General features: G+C 41.1%; 1 protein-coding gene across 4 annotated transcripts in view; it reads right to left on the minus strand.

The window, feature by feature from the left end:
• Positions 1–20,471, minus strand: part of ctxn1 (cortexin 1) — a 32,817-nt gene extending 12,346 nt beyond the window's left edge. The window contains exons 1-2 of one of the 4 annotated variants that reach the window (XM_043721046.2): positions 19,741–20,470; positions 19,210–19,313 (exon numbers count right to left, since the gene is read on the minus strand). The gene's annotated coding sequence lies outside the window, so the exon portion shown is untranslated. Of the gene's footprint in view, positions 1–9,895; positions 9,913–19,209; positions 19,373–19,740 lie in introns of those variants that run through there. The other 3 variants (XM_043721049.2, XM_043721047.2, XM_087976093.1) reach the window with 3 other exon arrangements.
• Between the last annotated feature and the right edge of the window lie 592 nt (positions 20,472–21,063).

Raw genomic sequence — 21,063 nt, forward strand, 5'->3', positions numbered from 1 at the left:
AACGATTGTAAGAAATGTGAGGATAAGATCTGCTGAAGAGAACTTGCAAAAAGTCTCCTAGTTTCAGCGCCATCTTAGATCTTTTCACATACCATTGACATTTCACTGGCACACCATCAGAATCTTATCAATTCCTCATCTTCTCCTATACCATTCAGCCTTTCAAAAGCAGCAGAAAAGGGAATTAGATTTCCAGTTTTCTCCAGGCTTCTGGGTTCTATGCTAAGCAAATTACAACTTGTCTAAAACTCTGCCATCAATATTGTCTCCCACACAAAGTTCCACTGATCTGACACCCACTCTCACTGAACACCTGCAGACAAAGCGACCATTACAGGGCCCACCTAAAGATCCAAGTCAATGTTGTATAAGTGAATAGAACACATGAACCAGTTCAGGTGTTGGCCATTTTGCCCTTCGAACCTGCTCCATCCTTTAATAAGATTGTGGCTAAACTTCCACCTCGACTCTACTTTGCCATACTGTGTCCATCTCACCTAGTACCAAAGATCTATTAATCTCTGTTTGATATATCCGAAATGACTCAGGTGACTGGGGTGGATAATCCAAAGATCCAAACCTTTGTAGAAAAGAAATTTCATCTCAACTTAATCCTCCATGTGTAAAGTCTAATGGTAAAACTGTGACCCGAGTCCTAGACTCAAAGCTGGAGAGTATACTTTCTGACCATCTGACCCATCAAGCCCCTTAAAAAGATAATATATTTTGATTAAATCACCACTCATTTTTCCACACCCCAGAAAATTAGCCAATTCCACTCAATATCCCACAAATCAAGCTAGTGAATCTTCATTACATCTTCAATTCTAAGGCAAGTATCTCCCTCCCTGTTTAAGATGAAAACTGTACACTGTACTCCAAGTAGAGTCTCACTATGGCCTTTATAATTGCAGGAAAACTTCCTTACTCATACACCCCAATCCTTCTTTGGATTACATACCATCTGCATTCCTAATTGCAGATTGCAGGCATGAGAACTTTCAGTAAGTGTGTGTCTGATGCCTTCCAGTCTTTTAAAAAGAGGGTCCAAGAATAGAGTGAGTGTCACACACTGAACCTCTCAGTTTGTGATACAGACAGAACCCTGGAGAAAAGAGCATCAATATCCATCTGCCCTCAGAACCTTTAGGCAAACCAATTAAAATAACATAGACTGAGAGATCAAACAGCACATTAACTGTCAGACAGCCAGTACAAACTGACCTTCATTAAAGTAAAATACTTGCTATATCATTGGAGGAAAGTGAAGTGTTCTGATGGATTGTGAAACACAGTTTTAACTTGGCAAATGAGGACTTGAGAGTAAAACCGTAGATGAATAAGGTATTTGCTGTGGAACAGAAAGAAGTGCCTCTTAGAGGAGCTGGGACTGAAAATCTGACACTCCCACATTGTGGTGGAAGGGCTACAGGTTGGGTAGGACCTGAACATACAGGGTCCTAAACATGAGTAGATGCATCCTATCTGCCCACCCCATACAATCAAAACCACTGATAAACAGAAGGATGTGAATCACAGGAATAATGAAGGACAACTGTTGTCACAAACTGTTCAGACTTGAAAGGAAGTGACTAAGATTGATCTTTTGGATAAATATAATTCCAGACATCCAGAATTGGTGAATCTGAAAAACTACTCCAAAGGAAACAAGGAATTAAGCTGTTAAAAGGTTTGATATCTATAGTGGCTTTTATAACCTGAAGATTTACCAGGTCCCTTCACAATAAAATTTGATACCATCTCAGATGTGGAACTATTTGGCATGTCACCAGGAGTTTGTCAAATGATGAAAACTGTACACTGTACAGGAACATTTTAAGCAAGGAGAGAAATATAAAAAGGTGGAGAAGCATTGTAAGTCAACAGCTTAGCACGCAGGTGGCTGAAGATATGGGTAATGGTAAAGTGACTAAAACTGGGGTTACACGATGGCCAGAACTAGAAGAATGAACCAGATTGTGGTTTGTTTTAGGGTTGGAGAAGGTTAGAGAAGTAGAAAAAGGTGAGACCACTGCAATACATTCAAAACAAGAACAAAAATTTTAAAATCAATGATTTGCTGTAGCAAGAGATAAAACAGATGTAATATAAAGAAAATAGCTACTCATTTACAAAGCTGAAAATGGGATTCTGATTCATCAACTGAATAATATCAGGGGTAACTTGTTATCAAAGTGCCAAATGATTGCATAGAAGGATTTAATGTGCTGAAATAAAGTCAAAACAAATGCCAAGGTTAATGCAATAGCACTCACCAGAAATGTGACAGGGAAATAAAATTTGCAGCATAGCATGCACATCAGATATAAATTTGAAAATAACCATGTTGGATAGAACCTGAAGTGGATGAAGAAAGGTAATTCAGGCAATCTGATGGTACTGGGTAATCAGCATCTGCAAGACTTCGGGGCTGACTTCACTCATTTTTGTGCTTTAAGTTGCATCATGAATGGGTTTAAGATGGCGTGGGAGAAAAACACTGGTTACTGCCACGGTGTTAAGTATATCTAGTGAGAAACAGCCACTAACTCTTCAAACCTATGATATGGAGGTGCCAGTGTTGGACTGGGATGGACAAAGTTAAAAATCACACAACACCAGGTTATAGTCCAACAGCTATTTGATGAAGGAGCAGCGCTCAGAAAGCTAGTGCTTCCAAATAAACCTGTTGGATTATAACCTGGTGTTGTGTGATTTTTAACTTTCATCAAACCTAGGCACTGAGACAGAACACTAGAGATGATCTGATTGCATGTGATGTCTTGACCTCTGCAAATAATATTCTTGATCACTCAGTCTTAACTGGACTATCTGAACATCTTGAACACTTCTGAATGGCCAGTTCAGTACCCTTGGGTGTAGCTCCCTGCAACACAGACAGCAAAGGGACTGGGCTGAAGGTGAGTGCTGTGTGACAACACTGCTAACAGGCAATATCAATCCAATATCAGCCATCGTAAAGCTTTCCAATAGTTGATATAACTGGTGGGTACCTAGTTAAGACAGACCGGACTGATTAATCCATTTTAATTCCATTTTGGATATGAGAAGTAATTGAATCATCACAAAAATAATGGAGGTTGAGATAAGGTTATTGAAATCTAGACAGAACCCTGCCAGGGGTTGTCATTATTTGAAGGCAGGCAGGAGATGTCTGTCTGTCCTTCAATTATTTGCCAAGTTCTGCATTGAGCTGTCAAGTACATTATGATAGTGTGGTGATTCTGTACAAGTGAGTCACCGATGCATGAAAGAGAATTATTTGCCTGTGGTGAGGTAACACAGTGTAACAGACCAATACGGTCCTTATTCCTGGGTCACATAGAGGCTACAGGGTGGAGATGAAGACCCGCAAGACCTCTGAAGTAGGAATACACAGCACATGGTGACTGAAATCTGGGGAGCATGGTCTATGGTGAATTAAATTAAGATGTGCAGGAGGTAGGGTAGCTGGTAAATGTTTGTAGAGAGTGACAAAGTGATTTATTTATAACTTCAAAAAATGTAAATGTTAGCATTGTACAGCAGGTGGGTCAATAACTAAAAAAAAGTGGATTTGAAATTTAGGCAGCAAATTGTCATCAGCATATCTTGGTTCAGCACACAGGCTGATTCACAGCAATTTCAATTTCTCCTGTCAGACTGTGTGGAGATTTTCTGAGTGGAATCGGCTATTTCATTCTAGTTATATTCTTATTACTGAATCTGTCACAATCATACCCCAAGTGTTGTCCAAGAATTAAAGATTTTGTATAAGGTCATATATAGCCCCATGTTAGCTTGTGAGTGTTTCAATTTACAAATAACCAGCAGGACAGCTTAATGCTTTAAATATAGTAAAAGGTTAGTGTTTACTACACAGCTATGGCTGAAAGATATTTAATTAAAAACTGCTGATATAATTAGCTAAAATATTGAGATAAAGATTTAAACTAAGTAAGGATAAAAGTGACACATGAAAATTAAAATGAGGTCGGTCTCTACTATTGTTGCAGAGCTGGCTTTGTCCAAGAGTCTCTTTCTATGTTGAAGATTGAGGTTCCATAGTCTGGTTTAGTATTGCAGGCCTGAATACTTCCTTCTGGCCCCCTGTTGAGAAGCAGTGACTCCTTCAAAATGTTGCTCCAAAGGACAGTGCACAAAATGGTTACTGTCAGACAGAGCTCTCTATAGTTCAAAACTTGCATTGGATGCTAATGCACAACTATTGCATTCTGCTTCTACATTGGGTGCTACGTTAGTCTAGATCTGAAGCATATAAAATTCTATTGTGTTTTTTAAGTTGAGGTCATTAACAATTTAACAGTCACAGCCACTGGATTGGATGTTTCTTCCTGTAAAACTTGTGATAGGCAAAGCAATTTGCCCATTGTCCTGCATGGGACTGGAGTGTATGTAAGCAAGGCAAAGCTCTTAGCACCTCCAGGGAAATTAATGAAAGGAGTTTCTGTTTATCCTTGGCCGTGTTCATTTGAATTTCAAAAGGTCTGTTGTGGTTCTTTTTGAGGTTAGTACAGTCAGGTCCCAATTCCCACTGAATCCATAAGAATAGTCACATGACTTCTGGAAACCATTTTGTACAGCTCTTCGTATCCATTTTAAAAACAGATTAGATCTACATACATAATAGAATTATAAATCTGTTTTTTGCAAGACTCAAATTATTTTACAATTCCCTCTATAGACCACTCCACATCAGTGTCACATGCTGCTGGTTATGCTCATTAAGTGGTTTGTAAATATAGTGTAAGAAGTACCTGTTTAAGCTATTAAAATGATTTCAGCTTATATGTTAACAAGTGTATTTAGTAAAACTAAAATACTGAGACATTTCTTTTCGCTCTGTAGTTTGTTATCAAAGATGAAAACAAATAATGAGTAAATGTATAGGAGCAATTGCTTCCATATCATACATAATACGACTAATGTCTTTCCAAAAAGAAAGTTACTTTTCTGTAGCATTTTTTTCTTATCTGTTTTAAACATTAATTGCAACTTAGTACTTCCAAATAAACCTTTTGGACTATAACCTAATGTTGTGTGATTTTTAACTTTGTCCACCCCAGTCCAATACCGGCACCTCCACATCATGCCATATTAATGGCAAGACCTGTAATTATTGATTAACTGGAATCCCTGGAGGTATACAGGGAATACAGAAGCTTCTTGAAGAAGGAAATCAGGAGGACGAAAACGGGGCACGAGATAGCCTTGGCTGAGGAGATTAGGGTGAATCCAAAGAGGTTCTTAAGTACATTAAAGGAAAAAGAATAACTAGAGAATACGGCCCCTCAAGATCCAAAGTGGACATGTATCTTTAGAACCGCAGGAGGTGGGTGAGGATCTCGATGAATATTTCTCCTCTATGTTTATCGTGAAGAAAGACATGAAGACTTGGCAACTTGGGCCCATTAGTAGTGATATCTTGAGGACAGTCCATATCGCAGTAGAGGAGCTATGAGAATGTATGAAGGTGAATAAATCTCCTAGTCCTGACCAGATATACCCAAGAACACTGCAAGAGGCTAGAAAAGAAATTGTGGGGACCCTGGCTGATATTTTTGCATCATCGTTAGCCAGGGGTGAGGTCCTGGAAGACTGGAGGGTAGTGAATGTTGTGTCATTATTCAAGAAGGGCTGCAAAGAAAAGCCTGGGAACTACAGACCAGTAAGACTAACATCTGTGGTAGGTAAGTTACTTGAGAAGATTCTGAGGGATCAGATATACATGCATTTGGAAAGACAGGGTTTGATTCGGAGTAGTCATCATGGCTTTGTGCGTGGGAGATCATGAGGAGTTCAGGTTTACAGTTCTCTGAAAGTGAAGTCACGGATAGACAGGGCAGTGAAGAAGGATGTTGGCACACTGCCTTTATCAGTCAGAGCACTGAGTATAGAAGTTGAGAAGTTATGTTGCAGTTGTATAGGACGTTGGTGAGGCTGCACTTGGTGTATTGTGTTCAATTCTGGTCACCTTGTTATAGGAAGGATGTTATTAAATTGGAAAGACTGCAAAAGAAATTTACAAGGATGTTGCCTGGACTCAATGGTCTAAGTTATAGGGAGAGATTGGACAAGCTAGGACTTTTTTTTAAAAGACTTTTAAAGAGTGTAGGAGATTGAGGAGGGAACCATGTAGAAGTATACAAGATCATGACAGGCATGGATAGGGCGAATGCACTCAGTCTTTTTCCCAGGGTTGGGGAATCAAGGACCAGAGGGCATCAGTTTAAGGTTAGAGAGGAAAGAATAAAAGGGGTAACTGTTTTACACAGAGGATGGTACGCAGATGTGGTTGAGGCGTGTACATTAAAATATTTAAAAGGCATTTGGACAAATACATGGATAGGAAGGATTAGAAGGATATAGGCCAATTGCAGGGAAATGGGGTTAGCGTGGATTGGTCGGCGTGGACCAGGTTGGGTCAAAGGGCCTGTCACCATGCTGTAGGACTCTATAACTGTTTAACCATTTATTATTTTATGTACCTACTCACAAACCCCTGTCACCTCCTGTCAGTGATAATGCTTCAGTGGTAACATTCATACGATCAGACAAGTTAGAAGCAGGAGTGGGTCATTTGGCCCTTCAAGCCTGCTCTGCCATTAAATAAGAACATGGTTGATCTGTTTGTGCTCTGAATTCCATATTCCCATCTATTCCTGACTATCTTTAATTCTCTTTCGTCCATGAATCTACCTGTATCCGCCGTAAAAAACCCACCTCCACCATCTTCCAAACCAGAATTCCATAGTCATACAACTCTTTTCTCCCTTAACTGTGTTGTAAAAATGCAACCCCTAATTTTCGGAACTGTTTCCCCTGGGTCGTGCTCACTCTAATAGAGTAAACCTAAGGTAGGAATAAATAAGTTGTTAATACATTGGCAAGCTGTGCCTAGTGGAGAATCAGTATTTTGGCCTATCTATCAATGATCCGGAAATATAATATTTCCAAATTTATACATGATACAAGGCTAAGCAGGAATGTATGTTGTGCAGAATATGTACAGTCACTTTAGGAGGATTTGAACAGGTTTAATGAGTGACAATGGTAGATGGAATATAATGTGGAAAAATGTGAGGTTACTAACTTTAGATAGGTATAGATATAGATTTAAGGTACAGAATCCCAACAACTAAGAGGTATAGATGTGCACAGAATTTCCTTAATGGTAAGAGGTTAGAATTAAAGAAGTTGGAAAGTGTAGATGTACAAACAAACCTAGGTATCCTTGTCAATAAGGCATTACAGGCTAACATGTAGGTGGAGCAAGATATTTAGCAAGGCTAATTAAATGTTAGCTTTTATTGCAAGAAGATCTGAGTATAGGAGTAGTGAAGCCTTGCTTCAGTTGTACAGAAACTTGGTTTAACCAGACATGGGCTAATGTGTACAGTTTTGATTGCCTTATCTGTGTAAATATCTTGTTGTCCCAGAGGGAGTGCATAAAGGTTCACCAGACTTGTTCCTGGGTTGGTAGGACTGTCCTATCAAGAGAGATTGGGCAAACGGAGTGTATATTCTTTCGAGTTTTGAAGAATGAGAGTTGATCGCAAGTAAACCTATAAAATATTTCCATAAAGAGACAGAGTAGAGGCAGGCAAAATATTTTCTCTGGTTGAGAAGTCCAGAATTTAAAAATAAGGGGGATGTCATTTAGGACTGAGATAAGGAATTTTTTTTGACACAGGGACCGGCGAGTCTTTGGAATTCTCTATGCCTGAGGGCTGTGGAAGCTTAGTCTTTTATCTATATTTAACTTAAAGACTGATCAGTTACTGATTACCATAAAGGTTATGGGGATAGTGTGGGTAAAAAGTATTGAACACTTAAATTGTATTGTCATATTGATCATTTCAAATGGCAGAGCAGGCTGATAAGACTGAACTAGGCAAAAGTGAGGACTGCAGATGCTGGAGATCAGAGTCTAGATTAGAGTGGAGCTGGAAAAGCACAGCAGGTCAGGCAGCATCTGAGGAGCAGGAAAATCGTGAACTGCCTGCTTCTGTTCCTACATTCCTCTGTTCCTAACATCCTTTCCATGTCCACCTTGTCAAGACCATTCAAGATCTTATTAATTTCATTCAAAACACCCTCACCCTTCTAAATTCCAGTGAAAATAATTCCAGCCCAAATAATCTTTCCTCATATAATAAATGCCTTGTTCTAGGTAAAAATCAGATAAATTTCTTCTGATTCACCTTCAATGCATTTACATGTTTTCCTAAATAAGGTGACCAAAACAGTTCACAGCATTGTAGATGTGGTCTCACCAGTAACCTGTACAACTGAAGCATTACCTCCTTATTTTTATGTTTAATTCCTCTCCTAATAAATAATAGCATGCCATTAGTCTACTTACTTGCTATACCTATACACTAATTTTTTTGTGATCATGAACTGGAACACCTAGATCCCTCTGCACATCAGAATTCTGTAGTCATCTCTGTCTAAGTAATGCTCTGCTTTTTTCTTCCTGCCAAAGTGAACAACTTCACATTTTCACATATTATACTCCATCTGCAACACAGCCCTTTTGCATTCAGGCTGAATAATCAACTCATTTGTTTGCAATATCAGTAAACAGGCTAATATCTCATTCACCAATATCACAGATCTCATATTTTCTCTGTTATTGACCATCGTAGCCATAGTACAAATATAAAAGCTGCCACAAGATAAGCATTCCAAATTGAATTTATGAATTAAATCATGTCATATTGCATCAAAACACCAACAGCTCCATCTCATGCTTTCTGTGAGCTTTGGCCAATCTGATTTTTCAGATGCAATGAGAGGTGGGAAATAGCTGAATTTCAGAGGCAGTGGGGGCCTTAGAAAGTCTTGGAGCATGACTTCGGCAGCCAAACACGTGCAACATCAGAAAATGAACCACTTGCTTGGCCGAACGGCTGTACCAAGTGCATGAATGAAATGGCATTCGCAGGAGGATGAAACCTTCCAGCTGACAGAGGGCAGCAACTTCCTGCTAAATGGAATGATGCCTCGATCATCTTTGCTCTCGCGAGGAAAAATTGACAGATTCTGCCAGCTCCTTGAACAGCAGCCATGATAACAACTGTCTAAGTTTGGCCATCATTCATTACATTATGATAGGTCCAGAGCAGTGGTAATAGAGTTGGGCAACACTTCGAGAATGGAAAAGGTGTGGTCCAAGCTCAAAGCAAAGTTGGTGCTAGATTCATCCATGCTCCTTAATAGTGACTGTAACCTTTCTGGTAGGCTTCACTGTGGACAGCCTTTAGCCTGCTTCTGTTGACCTGATTCCTAATGAAGGGCTTTTGCCCGAAACGTCGATTTTCCTGCTCCTCAGATGCTGCCTGACCTGCTGTGCTTTTCCAGCACCACTCTAATCTTGACTCTGATCTCCAGCATCTGCAGTACTCACTATCCCCCTGTTGACTGCCTATTGAAGTGCTCAGCTGAGTCCTCCCCTCTAGGAGAACCTGAACACACCTTTGCCCTCCTGACACTTGTGCTTCCCTGGTCCCTTGGCAAAACTACAGATTACCTAAGCCATGTGCAGACTGCCTCTATGATATTCTCTAAATTAGGCTCAGTGTCAGTATCACAGTATCAACGAGCAGCTGTGAGTTTGATAGAAAACATGTTTTTCTTCACCAATGTCTTCTTGCTCTCCCAATTCTTGCTATTCTATCAATGTACAGCCAGGTTGCAGTTCTGGAGTGACAAGGTAAAGGCTATGGTGACAGAAGGACAGGAACCAAGGGGTGAACATTTGGGTCATCCATGCCTTTGAAATCAAAAGTGGTTGTGAGATACAGAGGTGTTGGGAGTTAAGGAAAATTTCACATGAACATCCCATCAGCTTCAATTGTTTCAGCCACACCTCTGACCATAGCCTCCTCTGTGGCTGCTCCAGTGACAGTGATCGCTGACTCCTACATCTGGTGAGGACATGCTCAACTCCCACTAGTTAGATGCCTCCAGTTGTGCATCATCTTGCCCTGCAAAAGAGAAGGAAACCTGTCAATGAGTATGGTGCAATGTTTTTGAGCAATTGGTTATCATAGTTGAATATTGTAGAGTGAGATGTGTGCATTAGGTGTCATATAAATGAGGGAGAAGTGCAGCTAATAATGGTAGTCATGAGTCATGTTTGATAGATGGGGGCATGATGCATTGAGCACTTGTGAGGACATTTGTAGAATCTAGCATTTGAAGATTTATTCACTGACCTTGACCACTTGGGTGAGGTAATTAAGCTTCCCATGGCATTGCATCCAGTCCTGTGGCATTGGTTCCTGGCATTGAATGTCAAAGCTTTATACTGTCACTGTTTTCCCACAATTTATCTGGAGAGCCTCACAGTTGCTTGCATTTGTCCTCCATTTGTCCAGTTCCACCACCGAGATATCAGGGACAACATGAGACAACCTCAACACGCTTCCTATCCTACAGCTCTATAGTTCAGAGACCTTTTTCCACCCAATTTCGTGTACAATTAGTTCCAGCACCTTCCCAAAGTAGGATGTAGCTCCCCTTCAAAACATTTTGTCTTGTCATCTTCTGCATAATATCAATAAATGATGACACATTCTTCTGCTCCTGTTGTGTTTGGTGGAAACAAATACGGCCACTGTCTATAATCAACAGCAGGAAAGAAATTTCTAATGCCAACATAACTAATCTTCTACTAGTTATCCTTTGACCAGATGCTCCAAGACCAGTTGTTCTTTAAGAAAATGCTCTTTAATCTGTTGTTCCATGACTAGTTTCTTACCAGTCAAGCAGTTTCTTGATTTTAACTAATTTGACTAATTCTGCCATTGAAGAAGATTCAGGTCAAAATACATTCACACTCAAGACAAAGAATTTATGATTGTTAAATTTGTATAAAGTTAAAAATCACACAACACCAGGTTATAGTCCAACAGGTTTAATTGGAAGCACTAGCTTTCGGAGCGCTGTTCCTTCATCAGGTGGTTGAAGAAGCGTTGCTCTGAAAGCTAGTGCTTCCAGTTAAACCTGTTGGACTATAACGGGGGTGTTGTGTGATTTTTAACTTTGTACACCCAAGTCCAACACTGGCATCTCCAAATCATGAAATTAGTATAAGTTATCTGCCATCTTGTGTGACAACTTGTGTTCTTGAGTTGCTTGTAGTCCAACTTTAATTTTAAATACTACACTTTCTGGACCAAGTAGCTGCTTGAGTTTTTTTCATACTAGACCACACTCGAGTCACACTAGACAACTTCATCAAGTTAGTGAGGCATGCTTTCCCATGTACAAAGCCATGTTAACTATACCTAATCAGTCCTTGCCTTTTCAAATACATGTAAATCCTCTCCCTCAGAATCCTCCAACAACTTGTCTTCCACTGATATCAGGCTAACTGGTCTATAGTTTGGCTTTTCTTTCCACCTTTTTTAAATAATCGCATCACATTAGCCAACTCCAGTCTTCTGTCACCTCACATGTGGTTGTCAATGATACAAATATCTCAGCAAGGGGCCCAGCCATTTCTCCTCTAGCTTCCCACAAAGTTCTGGGGTGTATTTGATCAGGTCTGAACAGCCTGAACATCCTGAGCACGAGAAGTGAACAAACAGCCAGTACCGGGCTCCTGATCACCATCTGCTGACTCTCATTCAAAGCTATACATATGTTAGCTGAGCCCATGATAAGGTAGGCTGTGATACTCTTTGAAATCAAGACTTTTCTGTAACACATGGTTGAGGTTAAAATATGAAGAAGATCAACATCAAGAATTATTATTTTCAGATTTTATTTCTACAGGTTGCTTTCCTGTAATGCATGTTTCATCCACATGATTTGGCCACAACGCTATTGGTGATTTGGGAAACGATTTTTTTAAAAACGTGGACTCCCTTTGGCTATTATGTGATTCCATCCCTGGTTACCTTCAGTCCAGTCTAGGCGTTTATTTATAGTCAAGCAAAAGAGTTTGGATGACAAGGCAAAATTTTTCTGATCTTATTGTTGATGTTTCGAGGATGTTTTTAGAAATTATTGCAGGAGAAAGAATTTGGGTTTCAGGATTCGTCTCATTCTGGACAATGCACCAAGCCATTGGTGAGCTTCCTGAAAACATCAAAGTGCTATTTCTACCTCCGAACACAACCTCTCTCATTCAACACACAGACCAGGGTGCAATAGCAGCGTTTAAAGATTATTATTTTGGAAGCTGATTGCAGCTACAGATGGGAGGTAATGATGACAGTGTTCTTCAATTTTGGAAGAGCTTTAACATTAAGAGTGCTTGTGACATAATTGTGGAGGCCTGGGTAATGTCAGTAATGACTGCTTGCATGCAGTTTGGTAGAAGCTTCTCCTAGATTTCCTTGATGATTTTAAAGGCTTTTAACTATCAGAGGAGCTTTCAGTGATCAAAGACCATTATGTCGCTCTTGCAAAGCAAGTAGCTTTGAAGAAGCAGAGACTGACCTACAACATGTTGCTGCTGGGGAAATGAAAGCTGGAGATGAAGACAATGAAGTCCAGGATGTAACACCACGTGAACGTTCCACTTCGGTTTTGGCTTCTATCCTGAGGGAAGTTGAGAAGCAGTTGCAGCTCTTAGAAGACAATGATTATAATGAAGAACGCAGCAGGATATCAGGTCCTCGCATAGCATCTTATCTGGCACCCAGTGAACAGCATCTTATCTGGCACCCAGTGAACAGCTTCTTCATTAAAGAAAGATGGCAAAGCAGCTTTCTTTTAAGCTGATCCCCAAGAAACAGTCTGAGAACAATGAACCATATCTTCCACTTCAGGGCTAAATAGAACATAGAACAGTACAACACCGTACAGGCCCTTTGGCCCTTGACGTTATGCCAACCTTTTGTCCTACTCTAAGATCAAAAACTTATATACCCTACATTTTACTATCATCCATGTGCCTAAACAAGAGTCACTTAAAATGTCCTTAATGTATCTGACTCTACTACCACTGCTGGCAGTGCATTCCATGCACCCAGCACTCTGGCATCTGCCCTAAACTGTCCTCCAATCACCTTAAAACGATGCTCCCTTGTGATAGCCATTTCCGCCCTGGGAAAAGTATCTGACTCTACCTATGCCGCTCATCATCTTGTTAAACTCTATCTAGTCGCCTCTCATCCTTCCTCACTCCAATGAGAAAAGCCCTGGCTCCCTCAACCTTTCTTCATCAGACATGCCCTCCAGTCCAGGCAGCATCCTGGCAAATTTGGAGTGGCACGGTGGCTCAATGATTAGCACTGCTGCCAGGGACCCGGGTTCAATTCCTGCCTCGGGCAACTGTCTGTGTGGAGTTTGCACATTCTCCCCGTGTCTGCGAGGGTTTCTCCGGGTCTCTGGTTTCCTCCCAAAGTCCAAAAATGTGCATGTTAGGTGAATTGGCCATGCTAAATTGCTCCTAGTGTTCGGTGCAGGGGTAAATGTGTCTGGGTGGGTTGCTCTTCGGAGGGTCGGTGTGGACTTGTTGGGCCGAAGGGCCTATTTCCACACTGTAGGGAATCTAATCTAAATCTAAATTTCCTCCCTGCTCTCTCTAAAGCTTCCACATCCTTCCATAATGAGGTGACCAGAACTGTTCACAATATTCCAAGTGCAGTCTAACTAGGGCTCTATAGAGCTGCAGCAAAAACCTCACAGCTCTGAAACACAATCCCCTGCTAACGAAAGCCAACACACCATAAGCTTTCTTAACAACTCTATCAACTTGGATCGCAACTTTGAGGGACCTTGGGACATGAACCCCAAGGTGCCTCTGTTCCTCCTTGCTGCCAAGAATCCTGCCTTTAACTCTATATTCTGCAGTCAAATTCGACCTTCCAAAATGAGTCACTTCACATTTATCCAGATTGAACTCCATCTGCCACTTCTTAGCCCAGTTCTGCATCCTATTAATGTCTTGTTGCAATCTACAACTGTCCTCCACACTATCCACAACTCCATCAACCTTTCAGTCATTAGCAAACTTAACCCAGCCTTCCACTTCCTCATCCAAGTCATTTATAAAAAATCACGAAGAGCAGAGGTCCCAGAGCAGGTCCCTGCGGAACACTACTGGTCACCAAACTCTAGACTGAATGTCTTGCGTCAACTACCACACTGTCTTCTATGGACCAGCCAATTCTGTATCTAGACAGCCAGATTACCCTGTATCCCATGCCTCCTTACTTTCTGAATGAGCGTACCATGGGGAACCTTATCCATGGGGAGCCTTGTTAAAATCCATATACACTACATCTATTGTTCTCCCTTCATCAATGTGATTTGTTACATCCTCAAAGAATTCAATAAGGCTTGTGAGGCATGACCTGCCCCTCATAAAGTCATGCCGACTATCTCTAATCAAGCTATGCTTTTCCAAACAATTAAAAATACTGTATCTCAGAATCCTCTCCCAATAATTTGCCCACCACTGATGTAAGCCAAACTGGTCTGCATATTTTCTTTTGTCATAACTCTGCACCCAGAACTACCCCTGAAAGTATTGATGATGCTGATGATAACCCTCAGCCCCTGACTTAATACTGTAACTCAGCAAACTCAGAACCCCTTAAAGTGTTACATTTGCTGTATTATTTCATTAAAATGTATGATTTTAACATTTACTTAGACTGTGCTATCGTTTGTGCAGAAGTGGGTACTGCAGATGCTGGAAATCAGAGACAAGATTAGAATGGTGCTGGAAAAGTACAGCAGGTCAGGCAGCATCTGAGGAGCAGGAGAATCAACGTTTCGGGCAAAAGCCCTTCATCAGGAATGAGGCTGGGAGCCTCGGGGATGGAGAGATAAATGGGAGGGGGGGTGGGGCTGGGGAGAAGGTAGCTGAGAGTGCAATAGGTGAATGGAGGTGGGGGTAAAGGTGATAGGTCGGAGAGGAGGGTGGAGTGGATAGGTGGAAAGGACGATTGACAGATAGGACAGGTTAAGAGGATGGTGCTGAGCTGGAACTTTGGAACTGGGGTAAGGTGGGGGGAGGGGAAATGAAGAAACTGGTGAAGTCCAAATAAATGCCATGGGGTTGAAGGGTCCCGAGGCAGAAGATGAGGCGTTCTTCCTCCAGGCGTTGGGTGGTAAGGGAGTGGCGATGGAGGAGGCCCAGGACCTGCATGTCCTCGGCAGAGTGGGAGGGGGAGTTGAAATGTTCGGCCACAGGGCAGTGGGGTTGATCGGTGCAGGTATCCCAGAGATGTTCTCTAAAGCGCTCTGTGAAGAAGGCATCTGGTCTCCCCAATGTACAGGAAACCACACTGGGAGCAACGGATACAATAAATGACGTGTGAGGAAGTGCAGGTGAAATTTTGATGGATGTGGAAGGCTCCTTTGGGGCCTTGGATGGAGGTGAGGGGGGAGGTGTGGCTGCAGGTTTTGCAATTCCTGCGTGTTAGGCTAACCATTATTTTGTTGCAATTTTTACTGATATTTTTGGAGGTTCACCCCACCCTTGTTTTTCCCTTAGGTCCTATTGCACAATTTTCTATAAAATGAAGTTGCACGAGAACACAATTATTGCATTATAGTAGAACAGACTGTATTTACTTTATGGATTTCTTTAAGCAGACAATGAAACAATGATAGCTTTAAGGAAAATTTAAATTCAATTTATCATCAAAGCTATCATTGTGATATGATGCCCCTATCAAGACCTGTTGGGATAACTGGAAGTAAGGAATATTTCCAGAAATCAGACCTTGAAATAGATTTTGTTCTGTGTTCTTTTTAAAAGGTCGGAGTTGTAGAAAAGAAACTGAAGAGTTAAGAAAAATGATCACAAGAGGATAAATGAAAAACTACATTTTACAACAATATTGATGTTTCACTTACTAATTAATACCTGCCATGACTCCATTCATAATAGTTGCTCAAATGCCTTAATAAATCTGCAAGTTGTATCATTATTTGCATATTTGTTTCTCCTCTGGTAAATACAGATTATTCTAGCAATTAAGTTTCACAATCCCTTAAAGTTTCTCCCCTTAAAATCAAGAAATTAACCAAGCCTTATCTCTGTATGCTGCTATGCATCTACACTGAAGACCCAGCTTTTGTATTACATTTAGAATCTTATCCTTTAATGTTTTCTTTTTACTGATCTTCCAAAACCTGTCAAATTCTGTAATCTGAAGTTAACAACAAATCTTAAAGTCACTCCCCCTCCCCTAAATGCCATTAATCTATGCAAATAATATACCGATAATTCAAAATTAGACCAGTATTCACAGGCTACTTTCAGTACTTTGAACTGCACATGCCACCTGCTAGCTAATCTAAATCTTGTTCAGTTTTGTTTACAAACTTCATTGTAATTCTTTGCCCCAGATTGGGCATTACCAGCAAAGTTCAATATTGTTTCATCAGTTCGTAAGTCTGGATCATGTACTTATACAGTTAAGAAGATTAGGATCAACAAAGATCTCCATGAAATACCAATCAACAGACTGCCCAGCCTGAATAACTAAGCATTAACCTTACCCCTTGATCTCTTCAGTCCAACATCTTACACATGTTCCCTGAAACTCTTCTGTCTTTAGCTAACTCAATGCCACCTTGGAATGTCAACAGCTGGCTTCAGAATAAAGGTGGAGGTGGAGTCGCAATTTAATTCCTGGCCTCGACTATGAAGCTCAGCTAGGAAAGGCAGATGAATCTTTTGCATTGCATTCTGCCCCTCTTTTTGGCGAGCTAATGGACGTAGGTGGCAAAGCATCATTCCTCGTGCTAATTTTTCTCTAGTGAAAGCAAAAACCGGGCAGAGACTGAAATATACAACATAAAAAGGTACATGCCTCCATAAAAGAAAAAAATATATACTTTGGATTTTGTTTCGAGCAGCAGCACAGACTAATTCACTCCTCCATAATCAACTGCAAGACTGCACGTTATCGCACCCTTCATGAACATCACACTATAATATGTTCAGCTGACAAGATGTGAAATGTTTAAGCTTTGGCTACTTGCCTTTGAACTGGAGATAGCATCACAGATGTTGAAATTGACCATTCACTCCCTTACTCCTGAAACTTCCAGGCACAGCACCACAGACAAGATCTGGGAAGCTGATGTACCTTTACAGCAGACGAGAGGAAAAAAAAGCTGACTGCTTCCAATCTGAATAATAGGGAGAGATTACAAGCCTGAACCCTTAATCCTAGAATTCAGAAAGTACATGCAGTTGAAGAATCTAAAATCCTATCTTGTTACTCACTCCATACTCCCAATAATGGAAATATTTCAAATTACATAACTTTCTATAATTATAACACATTTATTCCAAGGTGAATATAATCAGCTCTACACTTTGTGACTGTGATTATAATGGGCAATCTCACACACCAACCCTCAGAATCAAATCATTGCTCACTCATAAAAGCTGGTCTTTAAAATCTCACCTTTCCCATTGATTGCACAAGGCAAAACTTTTCACTTGCACCTTGCTGTCCACTGGCGGTGGAACTGAAGGAAAAGATCTTTTAACGCTCCAAGATATTTAAATCACACAAACTAACGAGTGGCAGGATAACTTCAGTCAGCAGTCTTAATGGCGATATATCAGCGCTGACCTCAGCAGGGTTACTAACTTCACAATGATATTAAAATAGAGGCTAAATAAGGTTTACAGGCACTGATCATACATCAAAGGGAAGGAAATAGATCACCCATCCAATAAGCATCAAGGCAGTCTACAAGCTGAGTATTTTTGAGATTCACTGCCTCAACATTACAATTTAATAATTCCAGCATAGCGCTTATATTTCTAAAGTCAATAATTAAAACCTTTGGTTTTTTTAGATTTCCCTCACAATATTCTATTTGTACTTCTGTGCTCCAGACATTTCATTGAGAAAGAGATAACAGACAAGAGACAACAGCTGCGCATTTATTTCTAACCTTAGCCTCATGCTTTGTTTCTCTATGCCCTTCCCCCGCCACCTACAAAGATGCTGATTTTCTATCTATAAGGCACAAGCAGTGTTGGTATTGTCAAAATAAAATATACCAGAGAAGATGATCATTCAGCCCATCAGACCCATGCCATTATCCTGCAGCCCTATGTTCAAGTAATTGTTTATGTGTGAGGTCTGGAGAAAATATCAACAAACTATTCTGCCAGTCGTTACTCAACCCCCACCTAAGTTAATTCTCAGTAAAAGGTCACTGGGAAGCAATCTGGAGCAGGAACCTCTTTAATTTTCCTTCTTCTTGCCCCCTCTAATGCCTTGGCTGAGATAATATACCTCAGGATAAATGAGAGATCCAATCCTTTTGATGACATTACACAGGCACCCCCGCAGGCTCATATTTACAAGAACCAATTCCATCTCCTCTGGACATTAGCACATTTCACATCAAACTAAAGGTGTCTTTGCAAATGGAAAATACCACATTAGTTATCAAGAATTCAGTCCCAATAGTCAGTGAACATTTTAAAAGACCAAAGCGCTCCCTGTTAAATAAGAGCAAATATTCAGTGATTTCAAATTTGAACAAAACCGGCCCCAAGAATCTGAAAAAAGCCTATTCACATATCCCAAAGCAAAACATTAAAAAATCTGATGAGGCAGAAAGGTCGGATTTAGCATGGCTAGGCATCCAAATGCAGGAGGAAAGGAAAAGAGAATCAATGTTTTCTAAATTGGTTTATAATTCCAGAGATTTACTTTCTGTCTGTGAAAACCAACCTGTTGGGTTACAGGGTATTCCAGATTTATTGGAAGCTGGCCACTGGTTTCATAAAGAGCATAAACAACAGTTAAAAATCACACAACATCAGTTTATAGTCCAACAGGTAAACGACAGTGTGGGTTAGAGCTAACAGTGAGGATTAAAAATTGGGAATGGCCTTTATTACAGTCCAAGGAGTTAACGGCTAGTGACTGTAGATCAACTTACCTGAGACTTCGGACTGGGCTGAGTTTTAATGAGTTGTCATGGTTACAAAGCAGGCAACAAGCTCTGATCACAAAAAACTGTATTTTTGACAATTAAGCGTCACCGTGAGGGTATTCCCCCCCCCCCCCCCCCGCCTCTGTCGTTTTAGTGTTTATGGAAACAGGGCGTAGAAGGAACAAAACGTACAATATTTACATTTTAAAAGCTTGTTACAACAGAATAAGCGGCCTCCAACAATTGTGGGGAGGAGGCGAGTCAAAGCGATAGCAGAATGTTGCTCGATAAACTCACCTGGTTATTAACAATCTGCGGTTGTTAAAATTTGCAGCGACGGATTGCGTACAGCAACAGCCTTGACCGGTCCACGCTGTGACCCGAGAGGGAGCTGGAGTGACCTAATAAAACCAGACGCAGCGTTCCAGGGAGTATACAACAGTGAGCAAGAAGCAACAAGCTCAGAATCAGACCACGATTATAGCCCACTCAGGTTTCCTACTGACCGCTAATGATGTCATCTCATGTCACTCTGACTGAGATTTCTGTTGCTCAGCCCTCCCCAGCCTTTGCAGGTTAGTAACAGCAACTCTCATTCCCCTGTGCTACCACCACTCCCACCCTGAGAACTGGTTGCTATGAGTTCCATTGAATCCAATCCTACAGTGATGTGCTGCAAAGGACAGGGTAAAACTCATGACTTATGGTCTTATGGACTTAACATCAGCAGCATTCCCCAAAAGGGTGGAAGTAAGCGCCAAGGTAGTCAACTTGTAGTTGCTGTTGGAAGTATCCCGGGCAGAGGAAGTTAGCAATGAAAAATCTCACCTTAATCACCTTTTGCACTTCATCAATAAGTTTTGATGACAGCCACAATGAGGAATCGCCAGATGGCAACACTGTGTGGGGCGAAGACACCGCCTCACTCAGGATGAGAAAGCATTGCTTCAGCGCACCAAGTTAATTGTCATCTAAAGGAAAACAGGCGATCAGGCTCCAGACGCCAGCCCCGGTCAGTCACACACACACACGGAAACAAGCCCCGAATCCAGGGGCTGTGCCCGAGGTAATGGCCAGGCAGCTTTACTCACAATAAGGATTTCCAGCGGTTTATACCCCGTCTGGCTCATTCCTGCTCGTTCGATTCTAGAAACTGTTGAACCCGGCAGACCCTGATTTGTGGTTTATCTGCAAAAAGCATCAGCAAGCAGAAGCGATCGCCCCCACCCAAAACCAAACTCTACAGGTTCTCGGTGTGTCAGCCTCAGGCTCCGGTCTCTGCGCCAGTCTCTGTGTAACAGGCTTTTGCCTATCGATCTCTGTGTGTCAGTGTGTGTTGCAGTCTCTATATCCCAGTCTGTGTCTCGGTATCTGCACTGCCAGACTTCCTGTCTCAGTCTCTGTTTTAATCCACGTCCCGGTCTCGGGTTCTGTGCTGCAAGCTCGAAAGAAAATCCTTCTGACACATTGGAGCACTGACCGTAGTAAGGCTACAAATATTTAACATTACAAACATCACAAAGTTTAAAAAAAAAGACATCTGGACTACAGGGCTACGGTAAACACAAGCTGTATTGTACAAGTAATAATAATGTTGGAAATAATCAGTAGTTATGGCAGCTTCCAGATATGCTTCTTTCATGAGCCTGAAAAATAGACATCTTAATCTCTCCACAGAGGCTGCCTGAGCAGCTAAGTTTTATTTCCGACAACAGCAATATTTCACTTTTGTGTCACCCAAATATTATCTGAGAATCAATTTGCTTATAAGAAGCCTCAAAATTCAGCTCCTTAATACATTTTTTTTTAATAGTCTGGAATGGGAAGTGGGCATAGCTCCTGGCCCAGCATTTATCGCCTGTCCCTTGTTGCCCTCGAGAAGGTGGTGGTGAGCTGCCTTCTTGAACCACTGCAGTCCATCTGCTGTAGGTAGACCCACAATGCCACAAGGGAGTGAGATCCAGGACTTTGAAACAGCGACACTGAATAAACAATAATATACTTACAAGTCAGGATGGTGAAAAGTTTAGAGGGGAACTTACAGGGGGTGGTATTCTGATATGTCTGCTGTCCTTTTCCTTCTAGATGGTAGAGATTGTAGGTGTGGAAGGTGCTGTATAAGGAACCTTGATAAATTTCTGCAGTGCATTT

Source organism: Chiloscyllium plagiosum, unplaced genomic scaffold (assembly GCF_037043375.1).
Source record: "Chiloscyllium plagiosum isolate Xiang-an unplaced genomic scaffold, Cpla_swu_hap1 HiC_scaffold_28, whole genome shotgun sequence".
Classification (NCBI taxonomy): domain Eukaryota; kingdom Metazoa; phylum Chordata; class Chondrichthyes; order Orectolobiformes; family Hemiscylliidae; genus Chiloscyllium; species Chiloscyllium plagiosum.